General features: G+C 44.4%; 1 long non-coding RNA gene across 1 annotated transcript in view; it reads right to left on the bottom strand.

The window, feature by feature from the left end:
* Positions 1-1659: 1659 nt before the first annotated feature.
* Positions 1660-20001, bottom strand: part of LOC138349759 (uncharacterized) — a 56523-nt gene continuing 38181 nt past the window's right edge. The window contains exon 3 of the long non-coding RNA XR_011222679.1: positions 1660-1748. This is a non-coding gene — a long non-coding RNA (uncharacterized lncRNA). The remainder of the gene's footprint in view (positions 1749-20001) is intronic.

The following is a 20001-nucleotide window of genomic DNA, read 5'->3' as shown; positions in this document are numbered from 1 at the left end:
ACTCTCCATAGTGTATAGTAGGTCACTGGAAACGGGAGACCTACCAGAAGTATGGAAGACTGCTAATGTAGTACCAATATTTAAAAAGGGTGACAGACAAGAGGCACTGAACTACAGGCCAGTGTCCTTAACTTGTATACCATGTAAGGTGATGGAGAAGATTGTGAGAAAAAACCTAGTAACACATCTGGAGAGAAGAGACTTCGTGACAACCCATCAACATGGGTTCAGGGAGGGTAAATCTTGCCTTACAGGCTTGATAGAATTCTATGATCAGGTGACAAAGATTAAGCAAGAAAGAGAAGGATGGGCGGACTGCATTTTTTGGACTGTCGGAAAGCCTTTGACACAGTACCCCATAAAAGGTTGATGCATAAGCTGGAGAAACAGGCAGGAGTAACTGGTAGGGCGCTCCAGTGGATAAGGGAGTACCTAAGCAATAGGAAGCAGAGAGTTATAGTGAGGGGTGAGACCTCAGAATGGCGGGAAGTCACCAGTGGAGTCCCACAGGGCTCTGTGCTTGGACCTATCCTGTTTCTGTTATACGTAAATGATCTCCCAGAGGGTATAGACTCATTCCTCTCGATGTTTGCTGACGACGCCAAAATTATGAGAAGGATTAAGACAGAGGAGGACAGCTTGAGGCTTCAAGAAGACCTGGACAAGCTGCAGGAATGGTCGAACAAATGGATGTTAGAGTTTAACCCAAGCAAATGTAATGTAATGAAGATAGGAGTAGGAAGCAGGAGACCAGATACAAGGTATCACTTGGGAGATGAAATACTTCAAGAGTCAGAGTGAGAGAAAGACCTGGGGGTTGATATCACGCCAGACCTGTCCCCTGAAGCTCATATCAAGAGGATAAAATCAGCAGCATATGCCAGGTTGGCTAACATAAGAATGGCCTTTAGAAACTTGTGTAAGGAATCTTTCAGAACATTATATACCACATATGTCAGACCAATCCTGGAGTATGCGGCTCCAGCATGGAGTCCATATCTAGTCATGCATAAGACTAAACTGGAAAAGGTTCAAAGGTTTGCCACCAGACTAGTACCCGAGCTGAGAGGAATGAGCTACGAGGAGAGACTACGGGAATTGAACCTCACTTCGTTGGAAGACAGAAGAGTTAGGGGGGACATGATCACCACATTCAAGATTCTCAAGGGAATCGACAGGGTTGATAAAGATAGACTATTTAACACAAGGGGCACACGCACTAGGGAACACAGGTGGAAACTGAGTGCCCAAATGAGCCATAGAGATATTAGAAAGAACTTTTTTAGTGTCAGAGTGGTTGACAAATGGAATGCATTCGGAAGCAATGTGGTGGAGGCTGACTCCATACACAGTTTCAAGTGTAGATATGATAGAGCCCAATTGGCTCAGGAACCTGTACACCTGTTGATTGACGGTTGAGAGGCGGGACCAAAGAGCCAGAGCTCAACCCCCGCAAGCACAACTAGGTGAGTACAACTAGGTGAGTACACACACACACATACGGGTCCAAGAGCTAATAGCTCGATTCTGCCGGTACAAAAATGGTAATAACACACATACACACACTTGCATGGATTACAAGCATTTCAAAAGCCGAATTGACTAACTAAGAAACAAAGAGAAAATTGTTTAACAGCTTAAATATAATGTAATGCATACTTAGCGGGCGGAGCCGGCGGCAGGCCTAGGGTGTGGTCGGCCAACGGGCTGCTCCCCGCTGACTCCAGCAGCACAAGGACACCACACACCTGTGAAAGGAACCAGAATATCAGCAACTTGGCGAAGGGTGGAAAAAAATGTCATTTTAAATGTTGTTTCCCCCTGAAGAAAACGGAAATATTGTTGAGAAAACGTCTCAATTTAGGTCCTGAAAATATACCAAAACACAGACTGATGACCTGAAGGAGAGGACGTTTCGGGCCATTGTTGGTACTTGTCGTGCCACGCTCCAGGAGAGCTGGAACACTTTCACTCATTTGGGTGTTGAGTTATGTTGACTGTTATGAGATTGTCGTTAACGCGGCAGACGGTGAGTATTGCGCCTTCCTTGCAACGTCTAGCAAGATTATCTTATGGTGGAACTATGACGTAGCTAAATACCTTGAGAATTATGTTGCAGCAGAATTATAATATAAGGCATTTAATATAACACACTCATCATGGGATATATATATATATATATATATATATATATATATATATATATATATATATATATATTAGTATATTTTGGTAGCAGTCTTTCCTGTAGACATATATTATTATATATGACCGAAAAAGTAAGATTAATAATTCTAACACGAATTTTCTCAATCTTTCGTACATTTCTTTTCACTGTTGGTGGTAATTCAAAAATCAATTCTCCAAAATTCATTTTTATTTCTAGTCTGATGCTACACTTGAGCGCATTTCGTAAAACTTATTACATTTTCAAAGACTTTAGTTTACACATACACAACTGAATAGAACTTACGCATCTCCGATTTGTTTATATCTACATTTGAGTGAGGTGGATAGGGTGAGGTGGTATTAATAGGGTATTAAATTCATCAACACAAGACAGAACACGAAACAATGGGTATTGAATAGAAGTGATTGTAGAAAGCCTATTGGTCCATATTTCTTGATGCTTCTATATTGGAGCGGAGTCTTGAGGTGGGTAGAATATAGTTGTGCATTAATTGGCTGTTGATTGCTGGTGTTGACTTCTTAATCTGTAGTGCTTCGCAAACGTCAAGTCGCCTGCTATCGCTGTATCTATCGATGATTTCTGTGTTGTTTACTAGGATTTCTCTGGCGATGGTTTGGTTGTGGGAAGAGATTATATGTTCCTTAATGGAGCCCTGTTGCTTATGCATCGTTAAACGCCTAGAAAGAGATGTTGTTGTCTTGCCTATATACTGGGTTTTTTGGAGCTTACAGTCCCCAAGAGGGCATTTGAAGGCATAGTCGACGTTGGTCTCTTTTAAAGCGTTCTGCTTTGTGTCTGGAGAGTTTCTCATGAGTAGGCTGGCCGTTTTTCTGGTTTTATAGTAAATCGTCAGTTGTATCCTCTGATTTTTGTCTGTAGGGATAACGTTTCTATTAACAATATCTTTCAGGACCCTTTCCTCCGTTTTATGAGCTGTGGAAAAGAAGTTCCTGTAAAATAGTCTAATAGGGGGTATAGGTGTTGTGTTAGTTGTCTCTTCAGAGGTTGCATGGCGTTTCACTTTCCTTCTTATGATTTCTTCGACGAAACCATTAGAGAAGCCGTTGTTGACTAGGACCTGCCTTACCCTACAGAGTTCTTCGTCGACTTGCTTCCATTCTGAGCTGTGGCTGAGAGCATGGTCGACATATGCGTTAACAACACTCCTCTTGTACCTGTCTGGGCAGTCGCTGTTGGCATTTAGGCATATTCCTATGTTCGTTTCCTTAGTGTAGACTGCAGTGTGGAAACCTCCGCTCTTTTCCATGACTGTTACATCTAGAAAGGGCAGCTTCCCATCCTTTTCCATCTCGTAAGTGAAACGCAGCATGGAACTCTGCTCAAATGCCTCCTTCAGCTCCTGCAGATGTCTGACATCAGGTACCTGTGTAAAAATGTCGTCAACATACCTGCAGTATATGGCCGGTTTCAAGTTCATTTCGACTAAGACTTTTTGCTCGATGGTACCCATGTAGAAGTTTGCAAACAGGACACCTAGGGGAGAACCCATGGCAACCCCATCTACTTGCTTATACATGTGCCCATCCGGGCTCAAGAAGGGTGCCTCTTTAGTACAAGCTTGGAGTAGTTTCCTTAGAATATTTTCTGGTATGTCAGGAGGAGTACAGGCTGGATCACGATACACTCTGTCGGCTATCATCCCGATTGTCTCGTCCACAGGTACATTGGTGAACAGTGATTCTACGTCCAACGAGGCTCTTATCCCTGTGGCCCGTGTGCCCCGCAGTAAGTCAACAAATTCCTTTGGAGACTTCAGGCTGAAGGCGCAAGGGACATAAGGAGTCAGCAGGCCGTTGAGTCGCTTCGCCAGTCTGTACGTGGGTGTGGGTATCTGGCTAATGATTGGCCGAAGTGGGTTTCCAGGCTTGTGTGTCTTGACATTTCCATACGCATATCCAGGTTTATATTCCCCAATAATCTTTGGCAGGTGGAGTCCTGATTTCTTGGCGTTCACAGTTTCGATCAGTTTGTTGACCTTTGCTTTCAATTCGGCTGTAGTGTCCTTCGTTACCCTTTGGAATTTAGTTTGGTCAGAGAGTATGAGGTTCATTTTCGCCAGATATTCGTCTTTTTTAAGAATGACATATATTGGCGACTTGTCACCTCTCCTGACAACTATCTCCTTGTTCTCACGAAGGCTTTTAGCTGCCGCTTTGAGCTCGGGGGACAGTATGGTGCTTCTGTAATTGCCTCGATTCTTTCCTCCTTCCGCAATAAGTTCTGCTTGTAAGGTATCTTTGGTAGTGACCTTCTTTTGTGTCTCAAGGTCGAATATGTCGTCCAACAGAATTTCCAACTCCACTTTCCGGGCCATCTCACTCGGTCTGGACATAACGTGACAGTTTATGCTCAGATGTAGGAGAGTGATTTGGTCCTCAGTGAGGTTAATTCCTGCAAGGTTCAGGAAGTCATCTCTTGGTCGTGGAATTGCCATAGGTTCTCCATATAATGTTGGTCCATATCAAGAAATATGGACCTATTGGTCCATATCAAGAAATATGGACCAATAGGCTTTCTACAATCACTTCTATTCAATACCCATTGTTTCGTGTTCTGTCTTGTGTTGATGAATTTAATACCCTATTAATACCACCTCACCCTATCCACCTCACTCAAATGTAGATATAAACAAATCGGAGATGTGAAAGTTCTATTCAGTTGTGTATGTGTAAACTAAAGTCTTTGAAAATGTAATAAGTTTCACGAAACGCGCTCAAGTGTCGCGTCAGACTAGAAATAATAATGAATTTTGGAGAATTGATTTTTGAATTACCACCAACAGTGAAAAGAAATGTACGAAAGGTTGAGAAAATTCGTGTTAGAATTATTAATCTTACTTTTTCGGTCATATATATATATATATATATATATATATATATATATATATATATATATATATATATATATATATATATATATGTCATACCTAGTAGCTAGAACGCACTTCTCAGCCTACTATGCAAGGCCCGATTTGCCTAATAAGCCAAGTTTTCCTGAATTAATATATTTTCTCTAATTTTTTTCTTATGAAATGATAAAGTGTTACGGACCCGAGCCCAGCGTCGGAGCGGTGACGACAACGCCATCTGTGGGTCAGCTCCCGAAACCCCCTCCAAATGGACGACGCCATCTAGTGAGGATGGGGTATACCGGCCACAGGGGCTGGATTCCCGTCTTAATCAGCTCGTGACATAGCCGCTGCTGACCTCTGGTGAGGTGACGCTTAGACAGAAACGCCATCTATGGAGTGGATAGGTGAACGTTTGTGTCTAAGCCGGTAAGTGAGGTGCCCTAGAGTGTAACTAGTACTGATGACGTGTCTGATTACAGAGTCGACCTGGGACTGCTGTATTGGACGATGGGGCAGTCTACCCAAGGCAGCCATAGTATTTCCACGTGTTTACTGCAGAAGCTGTGAGTCACCCCCCGGATGAACACTGTTGTGTTAGCCTGCCTGTGACGTGGCAGAACCAGGAATTGTCGTACCCGGGGCTGACTGGTGGAGAAGACTAGCTACTGGGGTGTTGAGAGAGGAGAGTGATCAGCGGAATCACACGAGGCTCCTGCCTAGGGCTCGCAACCCTAGTATCGGTCGTGGAGTGGCCTACGCAGCGGAGCTGATTGGAACCTGCCAGCTACAGGCTGGATTTGTGGTTGAAGGCCTCCACGATGGTACACCCAGTGGGACTGTGATTTGGCTGGCCTGTGGCCAGGGTAGATTCGCCTAGAGAATCGAAGGATTCATCATGGGCCACAAAGAAGAGAACCAGGACTACTCATCGTGAGCACCGTGAAACATCCTGAGTCTTCAGAGGAAGACAAGTTATTGTACATAAGTGTAGTTATAGACCCAGCGAGTGACTGTGAGATATTTATTTATGGTGGTGGAATATATATATATTTAAATTAGTGCATTAGTATCCCTTTCCCCTTTAATTTACTTGCGTTACAGAACACATCCCTTGAAAGCCACTACTAACTTGGGGCCGGATACCCAAACTCTAATAATATGAGAGAAGAACCCAGTTGCGACCCAATAGGGCCGTAACATAAAGCTACCCATTTCATTATGTATGAGGTCAATTTTTTTTATTGGAGTTAAAATTAACGTAGATATATGACCAAACCTAACCATCCCTACCTAACCTAACCTATCTTTATAGGTTAGATTAGGTTAGGTAGCCGAAAAAGTTAGGTTAGGATAGGTTAGGTAGTCGAAAAAACATTAATTCATGAAAACTTGGCTTATTAGGCAAATCGGGCCTTGCATAGTAATCTGAGAAGTGCGTTCTGGCTCCTAGGTACGACATATATATATATATATATATATATATATATATATATATATATATATATATATATATATATATATATATATATATATATATATATATATATATATATATATATATTAGTATATTTTGGTAGCAGTCTTTCCTGTAGACATATATTATTAAATATGACCGAAAAAGTAAGATTAATAATTCTAACACGAATTTTCTCGATCTTTCGTACGTTTCTTTTCACTGTTGGTGATAATTCAAAAATCAATTCTCCAAAATTCATTTTTATTTCTAGTCTGACGCGACACTTGAGCGCGTTTCGTAAAACTTATTACATTTTCAAAGACTTTAGCTTACACATACACAACTGAATAGAACTTACACATCTTCGATTTGTTTATATCTACATTTGAGTGAAGTGGTATTAATAGGGTATTAAATTCCTAAACACAAGACAGAACACGAAACAATGAGTATTGAATGGAAGTGATTTGTAGAAAGCCTATTGGCCCATATTTCTTGATACTTCTACATTGGAGCGGAGTCTTGAGGTGGGTAGAATATAGTTGTGCATTAATTGGCTGTTGATTGCTGGTGTTGACTTCTTGATGTGTAGAGCCTCGCAGACGTCAAGCCGCCTACTATCGCTGTATCTATCGATGATTTCTGTGTTGTTTACTAGGATTTCTCTGGCGATGGATTGGTTGTGGGAAGAGATTATATGTTCCTTAATGGAGCCCTGTTGCTTATGCATCGTTAAACGCCTAGAAAGAGATGTTGTTGTCTTGCCTATATACTGGGTTTTTTGGAGCTTACAGTCCCCAAGAGGGCATTTGAAGGCATAGACGACGTTGGTCTTTTTTAAAGCGTTCTGCTTTGTGTCTGGAGAGTTTCTCATGAGTACGCTGGCCGTTTTTCTGGTTTTATAGTAAATCGTCAGTTGTATCCTCTGATTTTTGTCTGTAGGGATAACGTTTCTATTAACAATATCTTTCAGGACCCTTTCCTCCGTTTTATGAGCTGTGGAAAAGAAGTTCCTGTAAAATAGTCTAATAGGGGGTATAGGTGTTGTGTTGGTTGTCTCTTCAGAGGTTGCATGGCGTTTCACTTTCCTTCTTATGATGTCTTCGACGAAACCATTGGAGAAGCCGTTGTTGACTAGGACCTGCCTTACCCTACAGAGTTCTTCATCGACTTGCTTCCATTCTGAGCTGTGGCTGAGAGCACGGTCGACATAAGCGTTAACAACACTCCTCTTGTACCTGTCTGGGCAGTCGCTGTTGGCATTTAGGCACATTCCTATGTTCGTTTCCTTAGTGTAGACTGCACTGTGGAAACCTCCGCTCTTTTCCATGACTGTTACATCTAGAAAGGGCAGCTTCCCATCCTTTTCCATCTCGTAAGTGAAACGCAGCACAGAACTCTGCTCAAATGCCTCCTTCAGCTCCTGCAGATGTCTGACATCAGGTACCTGTGTAAAAATGTCGTCAACATACCTGCAGTATATGGCCGGTTTCAAGTTCATTTCGACTAAGACTTTTTGCTCGATGGTACCCATGTAGAAGTTTGCAAACAGGACACCTAGGGAGGAACCCATGGCGACCCCATCTACTTGCTTATACATGTGCCCATCCGGGCTCAAGAAGGGTGCCTCTTTAGTACAAGCTTGGAGTAGTTTCCTCAGAATGTTTTCTGGTATGTCAAGAGGAGTGCAGGCCGGATCACGATACACTCTGTCGGCTATCATCCCGATTGTCTCGTCCACAAGTACGTTGGTAAACAGGGATTCTACATCCAACGAGGCTCTTATCCCTGTGGCCCGTGTGCCCCGCAGTAAGTCAACAAATTCCTTTGGAGACTTCAGGCTGAAGGCGCAAGGGACATAAGGAGTATATATATATATATATATATATATATATATATATATATATATATATATATATATATATATATATATATATATATATATATAAATATATATAAATATATATATATATATATATATATATATATATATATATATATATATATATATATATATATATACATATATATATATATATATATATATATATATATATATATATATATATATATATATATATATATATATATTTTTTTTTTTTTTTTCTTTTATATAGAAGGGAGTACCACCTCTAGCTGGAAGAAGGGGGACCCATAGCCTCGGAGGAAACCACGCATAACGCATTAGAGGGAATGTTTCGATCCCCTCCAATACAGTTTCTGTGTGCTTTTCTCCTACCACCCCCTTCCTTTTTTATTTTTTGTGCTTTATTATGCATTTGATGGTTACAAGATATACATGGGTTGATACAAAAATAATAATGCTAAAAGGTGATTAAAGGTTATGGATCTCTTGAAGAACACAACAATGGGAAACATTGATGAATGTCACAGACGGGTTCGATCATTGTTGCAAGTCAAACACTTCTTCGAATTCCTCTGAAGCTGGACTAGTGCCCAAGACGCAATAGGCATTTCCCCTCTGAATCGCAACACTGAGGCGCTGGAACAAGAAACTTTTTGCTCTCTGGTCTTTTTTAGCGCTGATCAATTTGTCCCCCAATTCCTTCAGGAACTTCAATGCACATTTTCCCCACGAACCGAGGGTCTCCGAGCCGATCGGAACAAAGCTGTAGCAGTGTGCTAGACCTCTGTATTTAATAATTTTCTGCGATTCCCTGAAAGAAGCAGCACCACCGCTTTCACGTGTGCTGTAGTGGAGGTAGGTACTGGCCAGTGTGGCAGCGCACGTGTAGTCCCATACCACTTGCTTACCATCCTTCCAAGGTAGCAAGGTGACCTCATCAGGGCGCTTCTGAGGGTCGTTAGGTCTGGATAAGTGTGGTTCTCTTTGTGCCGGGCAGCGGGGCTGTGGCGAGGCTCCTCTTGATGATGTCGTTGACTTCTTCATGTCTTGCAATTTTACCCTGTGATTTACGACATACCAGACCATGACGACCATATTGGTCTGCCATCGCAGTTCCGCAGATGCACCTATGTTCGGTGAGGATCGGGGCGGCAAGGCGAAGGGCAACTCCAATGCGGAGAGCGTCATGACTGAGGCGAGTTCCCAGGGCTGCATTGGGCACAGCAAATAAAAAATCCCCGGCGTGGGGTGCTGTTACCGCTAGGAGGCGGGCTTTGTTTTCAGCTTCAGCGTTGTCAATCATTGCTGTGACAGTCTTTTCCATTATGGGGCTATCCCAGTGGGCCTGCTTGTGGTCTTTTGGGACTTGTGGTCGGGGTTGAGGGTGTGCAATGGTGTCCCATTGTCTGGCTGCTTCGATGAACGTTTGATCACGAGTTCCCGCTGTCTCTCTCATACGCTCTGGTAGGATCTGCCCTACCAATTCGTTGGCTGCTGTACATGAGGATAAGAATGCTGGAAGTGCTACCTCAGTTGCCTTTCGTATGCCTATCCCTCCAAATCTCACTGGTAGTGTTGCTTGGTCCCACTGACTGTCATCTAAATCTAGGTTGAGCGCCTTCCTGAATATTGACCTGAGGAGCTCATCATATTGATGTAGAAGTGGGTTGCCAAAACTTGGTGCACACCTTAAGAAGTATGTTAGCCTGGGCAAGGTAAGGCACTTTGTGAGAAGGTAGAGGGCATCGTGGGAGTCCAAGTCCCCAATTCTCTCTTCCATCCTCTTTAGGTCTCTAAACTTTTCGTCAAGGACTGCAGCAATGGCATTGTGGCCCAGAGGTGCTCCCAGTAGTGTGCTGTCGGTAGGTTTAACGACTGAGGCTTCTGGTAAAACTGATTTCACTGCTCTCATAATTACTTCACTGGATGCAATAATTTCGCACTTGGAGGGGTAAAGAACGAGACCCATGGACTCCCCCCGTGTCTTCACCAGCTGTAGGTCTTCCAGCAGGGAATCTTGTGTGCCTGCCAGAGTGCCATATATATATATATATATATATATATATATATATATATAATATATATATTATTATAATATATATATATATATATATATATATATATATATATATATATATATATATATATATAATATATATATTATTATATATATATTATTATATATGACCGAAAAAGTAAGATTAATAATTCTAACACGAATTTTCTCAATGTTTCTTATATTTTTTCACTGTTGATGGTAACTGAAAAATCAATTCTCCAAAATTCATTTTTATTTCTAGTCTGATGCGACACTTGAGCGCGTTTCGTAAAACTTATTACATTTTCAAAGACTTTAGTTTACACACACACAGCTATAACTGAACAGAGCTTAAACATCTTCGATTTTATACCTGCATTTCATTTAAATGACCGAAAAAGTGTTAGAATTATTAATCTTACTTTTTCGGTCATATTTAATAATATATGTCTACAGGAAAGACTGCTACCAATATATATATATATATATATATATATATATATATATATATATATATATATATATATATATATATATATATCACTCCTTCTGAAGATGTATTAATATACGAAAGTACTTAAGGAAATTCCTGTTTCATTTTCCTCCGTGGTCTGACAACGAAGCAAGTCAACGAAGAACTCTGTAGGGTAAGGCAGGTCCTAGTCAATAACGGCTTCTCCAATGGTTTCGTCGAAGACATCATAAGAAGGAAAGTGAAAAGCCATGCAACCTCTGAAGAGACAACTAACACAACACCTATACCCCCTATTAGACTATTTTACAGGAACTTCTTTTCCACAGCTCATAAAACGGAGGAAAGGGTCCTGAAAGATATTGTTAATAGAAACGTTATCCCTACAGACAAAAATCAGAGGATACAACTGACGATTTACTATAAAACCAGAAAAACGGCCAGCCTACTCATGAGAAACTCTCCAGACACAAAACAGAACGCTTTAAAAGAGACTAACGTCGTCTATGCCTTCAAATGCCCATTTGGGGACTGTAAGCTCCAAAAAACCCAGTATATAGGCAAGACAACAACATCTCTTTCTAGGCGTTTAACGATGCATAAGCAACAGGGCTCCATTAAGGAACATATAATCTCTTCCCACAACCAAACCATCGCCAGAGAAATCCTAGTAAACAACACAGAAATCATCGATAGATACAGCGATAGCAGGCGGCTTGACGTTTGCGAGGCACTACACATCAAGAAGTCAACACCAGCAATCAACAGCCAATTATTGCACAACTATATTCTACCCACCTCAAGACTCCGCTCCAATATAGAAGCATCAAGAAATATGGACCAATAGGCTTTCTACAAACACTTCTATTCAATATCCATTGTTACGTGTTCTGTCTTGTGTTGATGAAATTAATACCCTATTAATACTCTTGTTCTGTCTTGTGTTGATGAAATTAATACCCTATTAATACCACATTTTGTTCTGTCTTGTGTTAATGCCACATCACCCCTTCCACCTCACTCAAATGTAGATATAAAAACGGAGATACGTAATTTCTATTCAGTTGTGTATTTGTTAACTAAAGTCTTTGAAAATGTAATAAGTTTTACGAAACGCGCCCGTGTCGCGTCAGACTAGAAATAAAAATGAATTTTGGAGAATTGATTTTTGATTTACCTCTAACAGTGAAGCGTAATGTACGAAAGATTGAGAAAATTCGTGTTAGAATTATTAATCATACTTTTTCGGTCATATTTAATAATATATATATATATATATATATATATATATATATATATATATATATATATATATATATATATATATATATATATATATATATATATATATATATATTTGTAAGTGAATAATATATATATATATATATATATATATATATATATATATATATATATATATATATATATATATATATATATATATATATATATATTATTCCTTTGTTGGGTTTTAATACTGAAATACTGGGCAGGGTTTTGGCAACAGTTAGTGAGGTGGAACACAACCCACAACATGTCCACAGGGAACCCACGCGCGGAAGGAGACCATGGCCACGGGAAGCCTATCCTGACTGCAAACAATGCGGAGAGTTTCTGCTCCAGTTAACAGTTCTGCTCTCATTCTACCAGTCTGCCTGGCGGTCACGCTTAGCTTAACTGGCCACCTTAACAACTGCCTCTTGAGACATTGGTACAAGCATTTGTAAATAGTAAATGTTAGTGATTTATAGTTTGGTATATAAAGTAGAAATTATATTAATTAAGCAGATCTTATCAAGGATTTGAAATAGTTTTTCATGTGACGGTATTAAGGCCCTAGACTAGGGGTGGGCAACCCTTGGCATGCGTGCCAAATATGGCACGCAAACTACTTTTTTTGTTTCCTGGTGCGCAAACTTAGAAAGGTTGTCCATCCCTGGCCTAGACTATCAGCTCCATATCCTGGACACATTTAACAACAATTTTTTTGATTCAATAACTACATTACAATATGGTTTTGAAGGTCAACATTTATTGTTTCACCAACGATTATGAAATGCAAATAACCGATCATTTCTGGAGTAGATAACTTTTTAACTTTCACTATATCTTGGAGCGTATCAGTGTTGTTGTTTTAGATTCAGCTACTTGGAACAAAAAGTTCCAAGTAGCACAGGCTATGGTGAGCCCGAAGGAAGCGTAAGTGGGGCAATGTGCTTTAGTGCGAATTACGAGCGTGGACCACCTGACCTATAAAGGTTATTAAGGCCACTACTAACTGAGACAAATGGAGTACGGACTATTGAGGAAGATTACATGCGCGCGCGCGTGTGTACTCACCTAGTTGTACTCACCTAGTTGTGTTTGCGGGGGTTGAGCTCTGGCTCTTTCGTCCCGCCTCTCAACCGTCAATCAACAGGTGTACAGATTCCTGAGCCTATCGGGCTCTGTCATATCTACATTTGAAACTGTGTATGGAGTCAGCCTCCACCACATCACCCCCTAATGCATTCCATTTGTCAACCACTCTGACACTAAAAAAGTTCTTTTTAATATCTCTGTGGCTCATTTGGGCACTCAGTTTCCACCTGTGTCCCCTTGTGCGTGTTGCCCTTGTGTTAAATAGACTGTCTTTATCTACCCTATCAATTCCCTTGAGAATCTTGAATGTGGTGATCATGTCCCCCCTATCTCTTCTGTCTTCCAGCGAAGTGAGGTTTAATTCCCGTAGTCTCTCCTCGTAGCTCATACCTGTGTGTGTGTGTGTGTGTGTGTGTATTCACCTAGTTTTGCTTGCGGGGGTTGAGCTCTGCTCTTTCGGCCCGCCTCTCAACTGTCAATTAACTGCTACTAACTACTAACTAATTTGTTCGCCCCCCACTCCCCCCCCCCCACACACAAGAAAGCAACCCGTAACACCTGTCTAACTCACAGGTATCTATTTACTGCTCGGTAACAGGTGCATCAGGGTGAAAGAAACTTTGGCCATTTGTTTCTGCGGGCCCCAGGAATCGATCCCGGGCCACATGACTACGTATCAAGCATTCTGTCCCCTCAGCCACCTGCTCCCTGTGTGTGTTGGTGGGGTTGCACTCACCTAGTTGTGCTTGCGGGGGTTGAGCTTTCGCTCTTTGGTCCCGCCTCTCAACTGTCAATCAACTGCTGTACAGATTCCTGAGCCTACTGGGCTCTATCATATCTACATTTGAATCTGTGTATGGAGTCAGCCTCCACCACATCACTGCCTAATGCATTCCACCGTTAACTACTCTGACACTGAAAAAGTTCATTGTAATGTCTTTGTGGCTCATTTGGGTACTCAGCTTCCACCTGTGTCCCTTTGTGCGTGTACCACCCGTGTTAAATAATCCATCCATGTCTATCCTGTCAATTTCCCTGAGAATTTTGATCATGTCTCCCCTTACTCTTCTGTCTTCCAGCGACGTGAGGTGCAGTTCCCTCAGCCTTTCCTAGTAACTCATGCTTCTTAGTTCTGGGACTAGCCTAGTGGCATACCTTTGAACTTTTTCCAGCTTCGTCTTGTGCTTGACAAGGTACGGGCACCATGCTGGGGCCACATACTCCAGGATTGGTCTTACATACGTAGCATACAAGGTTCTGAAAGATTCCTTACACAGGTTACTGAAGGCTGTTCTGATGTTAGCCAGTTTCCCATACGCCGCCGATGTTATTATTTTGATGTGGGCTTTAGGAAACAGGATTGGCGTGATATCAACTCCAAGATCTTTCTCTCTGTCCGTTTCGTGAAGAACCTCATCTCCCATTCGGTATCCAGGCTCTGGCCTCTTATTTCCGCCACCTAGTTTAATTACCTTACACTTACTTGGGTTGAAGTTTAGTTTGACTATTCCTTCAGTTTCTTTAGGTCATCTTGTAGCTTCATGCTATCTTCCTCTGTCTTAATCCTCATAATTTTTGCATCATCAGCAAACATTGAGAGGAACGAGTCTGTTCCCTCTGAGAGATCATTTGCATATATCAGGAAAAGTATAGGTCCAAGAACTGATCCCTGTGGGACTCCACTGGTGACGTCTCGCCACTCCGAGACCTCACCCCTCACAGTGACTCTCTCTGTTCTGTTGCTTAAGAACTCCCTTATCCAGTGGAGTACCTACCCTTTCACTCCTGCCTGCATCTCCAGTTTGTGCACTAGTTTCTTATGTGGTACTGTGTCAAAGGCTTTCTGGCAATCCAAAAATATTCAGTCTGCCCACCCCTCTCTGTCTTGCCTGATTTTTGTTGCCTTGTCATAGAATTCAATCAATCCTGTGAGGCGTGATCTGCCATCCCTGAACCCATATTGATGCTGTGATACAAGTTCTTACGCTCCAGCTGTTCCACTAGCTTTTCTCGCGAAATCTTCTCTGTCACCTAACATGGTATGCAAGTTAGTGACACAGGCCTGTAGTTCAGTGCCTCCTGTCTATCACCTTTCTTGTATATCGGGACTACATTGGCCGTCTTCCAAATTTTTGGCAGTTCGCCTGTACCAGTGATTTGTTATACATCATGGCGAGTGGCAGGCACAGAGCTTCTGCTCCTTCCTTCCTTTAGTATCCATGATGAGATTCCATCCGGGCCTATAGCCTTTGTCACTTCATACTCTTGCAGATGCTTCCTCACCTCCCCAGTGGTAACCACAAACTCAATTAGTGGTGATTGGTTAGATATTCCCTCTCCTAAATATCTGGGACTTCCCATGCTTTACTGTGAAGACCTCCTGGAATTTCTTATTGAGTTCTTTGCACACTTCCTTGTCATTTGTAGTGAATTTGTCTGCTCATATCCTCAGTTTCATTTCCTGTTCGTTCACCGTTCTTTTCTCTTGACGAACTGACAAACTGAAGAAATGACCCAACAAATGGCTACTAAAGTTCAACCCAAGTAAATGTAAGGTAATGAAACTAGGAGGAGGAAATAGGAGGCCAGAGCCTGGATACCGAATGGGAGATGAAGTCATTCACGGAACAGAGAGAAAGATCTAGGAGTTGATTTCATGCCAAACCAGTTTCCTGGAGCCCACATCTAAAGAATAACAACTGTGGCGTAAGAGAAGCTGGCTAACATCAGAACAGCCTTCAGGAACCTGTGTAAGGAATCCTTCAGAACCTTGTACACCACATATGTAAGACCAATCCTGGAGTATGCGGCCCCAGCATGGAGCCCGTACCTTGTCAAGCACAAGACGAAGCTGGAAAAAGTTCAGAGGTATGCCACTAGACTAGTCCCAGAACTAAGAGGCATGAGGTATGAGGAAAGGCTGCGTGAACTGTACTTCACGTTGCTGGAAGACAGAGGATTCAGGGGAGACATGATCACTACCTACAAAATTCTCAGAGGTATTGATAAGGTATATAAGGATAAACTATTCAATACTGGTGGTACGCGAACAAGGAGATACAGGTGGAAACTGAGTACCCACATGAGCCACAGGGACGTTAGAAGGAACTTTTTCAGTGTCAGAGTAGTTAACAGACGGAATACATTAGGCAGTGATGTGGTGGAGGCTGACTCCATACACAGTTTTAAATGTAGATATGATAGAGCCCAATAGGCTCAGGAACCTGTACACCAGTTGATTAACAGTTGAGAGGCGGGACCAATGAACCAGAGCTCAACCCCCGCAAGCACAACTAGTGAAGTACACACACACAACACCAAGCCAGACCTTGCGTGCGTGCGTGCGTGCGTGTAATTGTCCTCGCGTGTTGCCCAGGAAGTATTTAGAGCACACAACAATCACATTGTGACTAACCGTAATTTGGAATTCCCTGACCGCTCCTTGTTTACCAGCCCCCCCCCCCCCCCCTCGGCGCGGGGTCATACAGTATACATACCAACGTGGGAGACGTATACATCATACATCACGCAAAGCAAGGAACTGCATGGATGAAATAAAGATGGATCATATAGAGTTATAGAGCCTTGTACATGGTTGCAACAGAGCCTTGTACATGGTTGCCACAGAGCCTGGCACCCCAGCACCTGGCACCCCAGCACCTGGCACCCCAGCGCCTGGCACCCCCAGCGTCTGGCACCCCATCTCCTGGCACCCCAGGGCCTGGCACCCCACGGCCTGGCACCCCAGCACCTGGCACCCCACGGCCTGGCACCCCAGCGTCTGGCACCCCAGCGCCTGGCACTCCAAGGCCTGGCACCCCAGCGCCTGGCACCCCAGCGCCTAGCACCCCAGCGCCTGGCACCCCAGCGCCTGGCACCCCAGCGCCTGGCACCCCAGCGCCTGGCACCCCAGCGCGCACCCCAGCGCCTTGCACCCCAGCGCCTAGCACCCCAGCGCCTGGCACTCCAGAGCCTAGCACCCCAGAGCCTGGCACCCCAGCGCCTGGCACCCCAGCGCCTGGCACCCCAGGGCCTGGAACCCCAGGTGCCTGGCACCCCAGGGCCTGGCACCCCCAGCGCCTGGCACCCCAGCGCCTGGCACCCCAGGGCCTGGCACCCCACGGCCTGGCACCCCAGCACCTGGCACCCCACGGCCTGGCACCCCAGCGTCTGGCACCCCACGGCCTGGCACCCCAGCGCCTGGCACCCATGTGCCTGGAACCCCAGCGCCTGGCACTCCAGGGCTTGGCACCCCATCGCCTGGCACCCCAGGGCCTGGCACCCCAGCGCCTGGTACCCCCCAGCGACTGGCACCCCAGGGCCTGGCACCTATGCGCCTGGCACCCCAGCACCTGGTACCCCAGCGCCTGTCACCCCAGAGCCTGGCACCCCAGAGCCTAGCACCCCAGCACCTGGTACTTAGCGCCTGGCACCCCAGAGCCTGGCACCCCAGAGCCTGGCACCCCAGGGCCTGGCACTCCAGGGCCTGGCACTTCAGCGCCTGGCACCCCAATGCCTGGCACTTCAGCGCCTGGCACCCCAGAGCCTGGCACTTCAGGGCCTATCACTCCAGGGCCTGGCACCCCAGCGCCTGGCACCCCAGCGCTTAGCACCCCAGCGCCTAGCACCCCAGCGCCTGGCACCCTAGGGCTTAGCCCCCCAGCGCCTAGCCCCCCACCGCCTGGCACCCCAGCGCCTGGCACCCCAGCGCCTGGCGCCCCAGTGCGTGGCCCCCCAGCGCCTAGCCCCCCAGCGCCTGGCACCCCAGCGACTGGTACCCCAGAGCCTGGCACTCCAGGGCCTGGCACCCCAGCACCTATCACCCCAGCGCCTGGCACCCCAGAGCCTGGCACCCCAGCGCCTTGCACCCAAGCGCCTAGCCACCCAGCGCCTGGCATCCCAGCGCCTGGCACCCCAGCGCCTGGCACCCCAGGGCCTGGCACCCCAGAGCCTGGCACCCCAGGGCCTGACCTCGATGACCGCGATGGTCATAAAATCTCCTGACGCGCTGAGGTGACCCCTGACCTCTGGTACACCAGCCATGACCCTTTGTGACCTGAGCCCGGTCACGCACACCAACCGTGGCTCTCTGTGACCTGGGCCCGGTCACGAACAATCTGTTTGACCTGCAACCATGCATGTGAGTGGTCATACATGGGGCTCGAACGTGTGTGAGATCTGTCACCATCAGCTGGTGTGGTTGGGGCGTGTGAGCCGTGGGATAGAGCCGACCGTCTGACAGCCCTCTTAACGATCAGCGGTGGTGTAGTGGTTACCATATCGGCTTGCTACTTGGCTAGCCTTGGTTCGATTCTTTTATAGGGGGAAGAGTTCTGTGTGTTAAATATTACTTGTGTGTTGTTGCAAGTGTTGAGTTATATGGTTAATGGAGCACCATCAAACACCTGTAAGTTGACCACACCACACACTAGAAGTTGAAGGGACGACGACGTTTCGGTCCGTCCTGGACCATTCTCAAGTCGATTGTCACAATCTCATTCTCACAATCGACTTGAGAATGGTCCAGGACGGACCGAAACGTCGTCGTCCCTTCAACTTCTAGTGTGTGGTCTGGTCAACATACTTCAGCCACGTTCTTGTGACTCATCGCCTGCAAACACCTGTAAGCTCGAAATTGAATTCTGGTGTTGATTACCGGTGTATACAGCCTCAAGGGTACGAAACCTCCTGGAATAGCCTGTACGTGTAAATACACGACAATAATCACATGTATGCACATACACAAAGCATACATACACACATTACGGACACTGGAGGTAAGGGAGAAAATACTCTCAAGGATCTTGCCTCACCAACGCTGCAGTTTGGTGAGGTAAGCCACGATGACCCCGCCCCGCCCCGCCCCCCCCCCTTCCCCGCCCCCTCGTGCAGCCTGCCTGCAAAAGTTCGTGAATGAACTGAGCAGTTAAGTCTGTGTTGGGGGGACGCAACACCTCCGAACACCCAGTATCCTGTTTCATCTGCCAGAGTGTTGCCATCCACAGAGGAAACGCCTCATCACGACCTCAGGGCAAAGGTAATGATTTGGCAGCTGACCTCTAAGATCTGTAACATATATATATATATATATATATATATATATATATATATATATATATATATATATATATATATATATATATATATATATATATATATATATATTGTGACGATAATCTCCTTCAAGAGATTGAGCCTACTCTTCCCTCCAAAATACGTCGATATATACATCTATATAAAACTACTATGGAAGAAATATCCAACAACTACACCACCAAGGTTTGCCAGAGCGCAAACGTATGCAGTCAGGAACACCTGCTCCACCTCGAATCACCAAACTACCTGTCTGTCGCCAGCTCATCGCTGATTGGCTGCGGGTCCAGTTGCACCTGCCCTCCACCCACCACACTACCTGATGTCTGGGGCCACACGACCGCCAGACCTCAGAATATCCAGTGCTTTCAACAAGTTAACACGTCTCGTTGGTAGACTAAGCTGTGGCTTACGTGTACTAAGAGAGGTGGCAGCTTAAAGCCAATATTCCTGCACCTCTTATCTGATTGTATATTGTTCACTTGTTATTACTCACTTGTCTTAACGTAACTTTTCATTTTGTCATTTGATTATTCTTATTATTTTGATTGATTGATTTTATGATACGAATTTTATGTCCATTTTATTCATGTTTTGCTTTTCTAACGTAATTAAAATCTCATTGTTTAATTTACTTGTGTTTTGTGTGTC

The sequence above is a fragment of the Procambarus clarkii genome, chromosome 52, assembly GCF_040958095.1.
Source record: "Procambarus clarkii isolate CNS0578487 chromosome 52, FALCON_Pclarkii_2.0, whole genome shotgun sequence".
Lineage (NCBI taxonomy): Eukaryota > Metazoa > Arthropoda > Malacostraca > Decapoda > Cambaridae > Procambarus > Procambarus clarkii.
The sequence above is the reverse complement of the archived record's forward strand: the minus strand, read 5'-3'. Positions and strand labels throughout refer to the sequence as shown.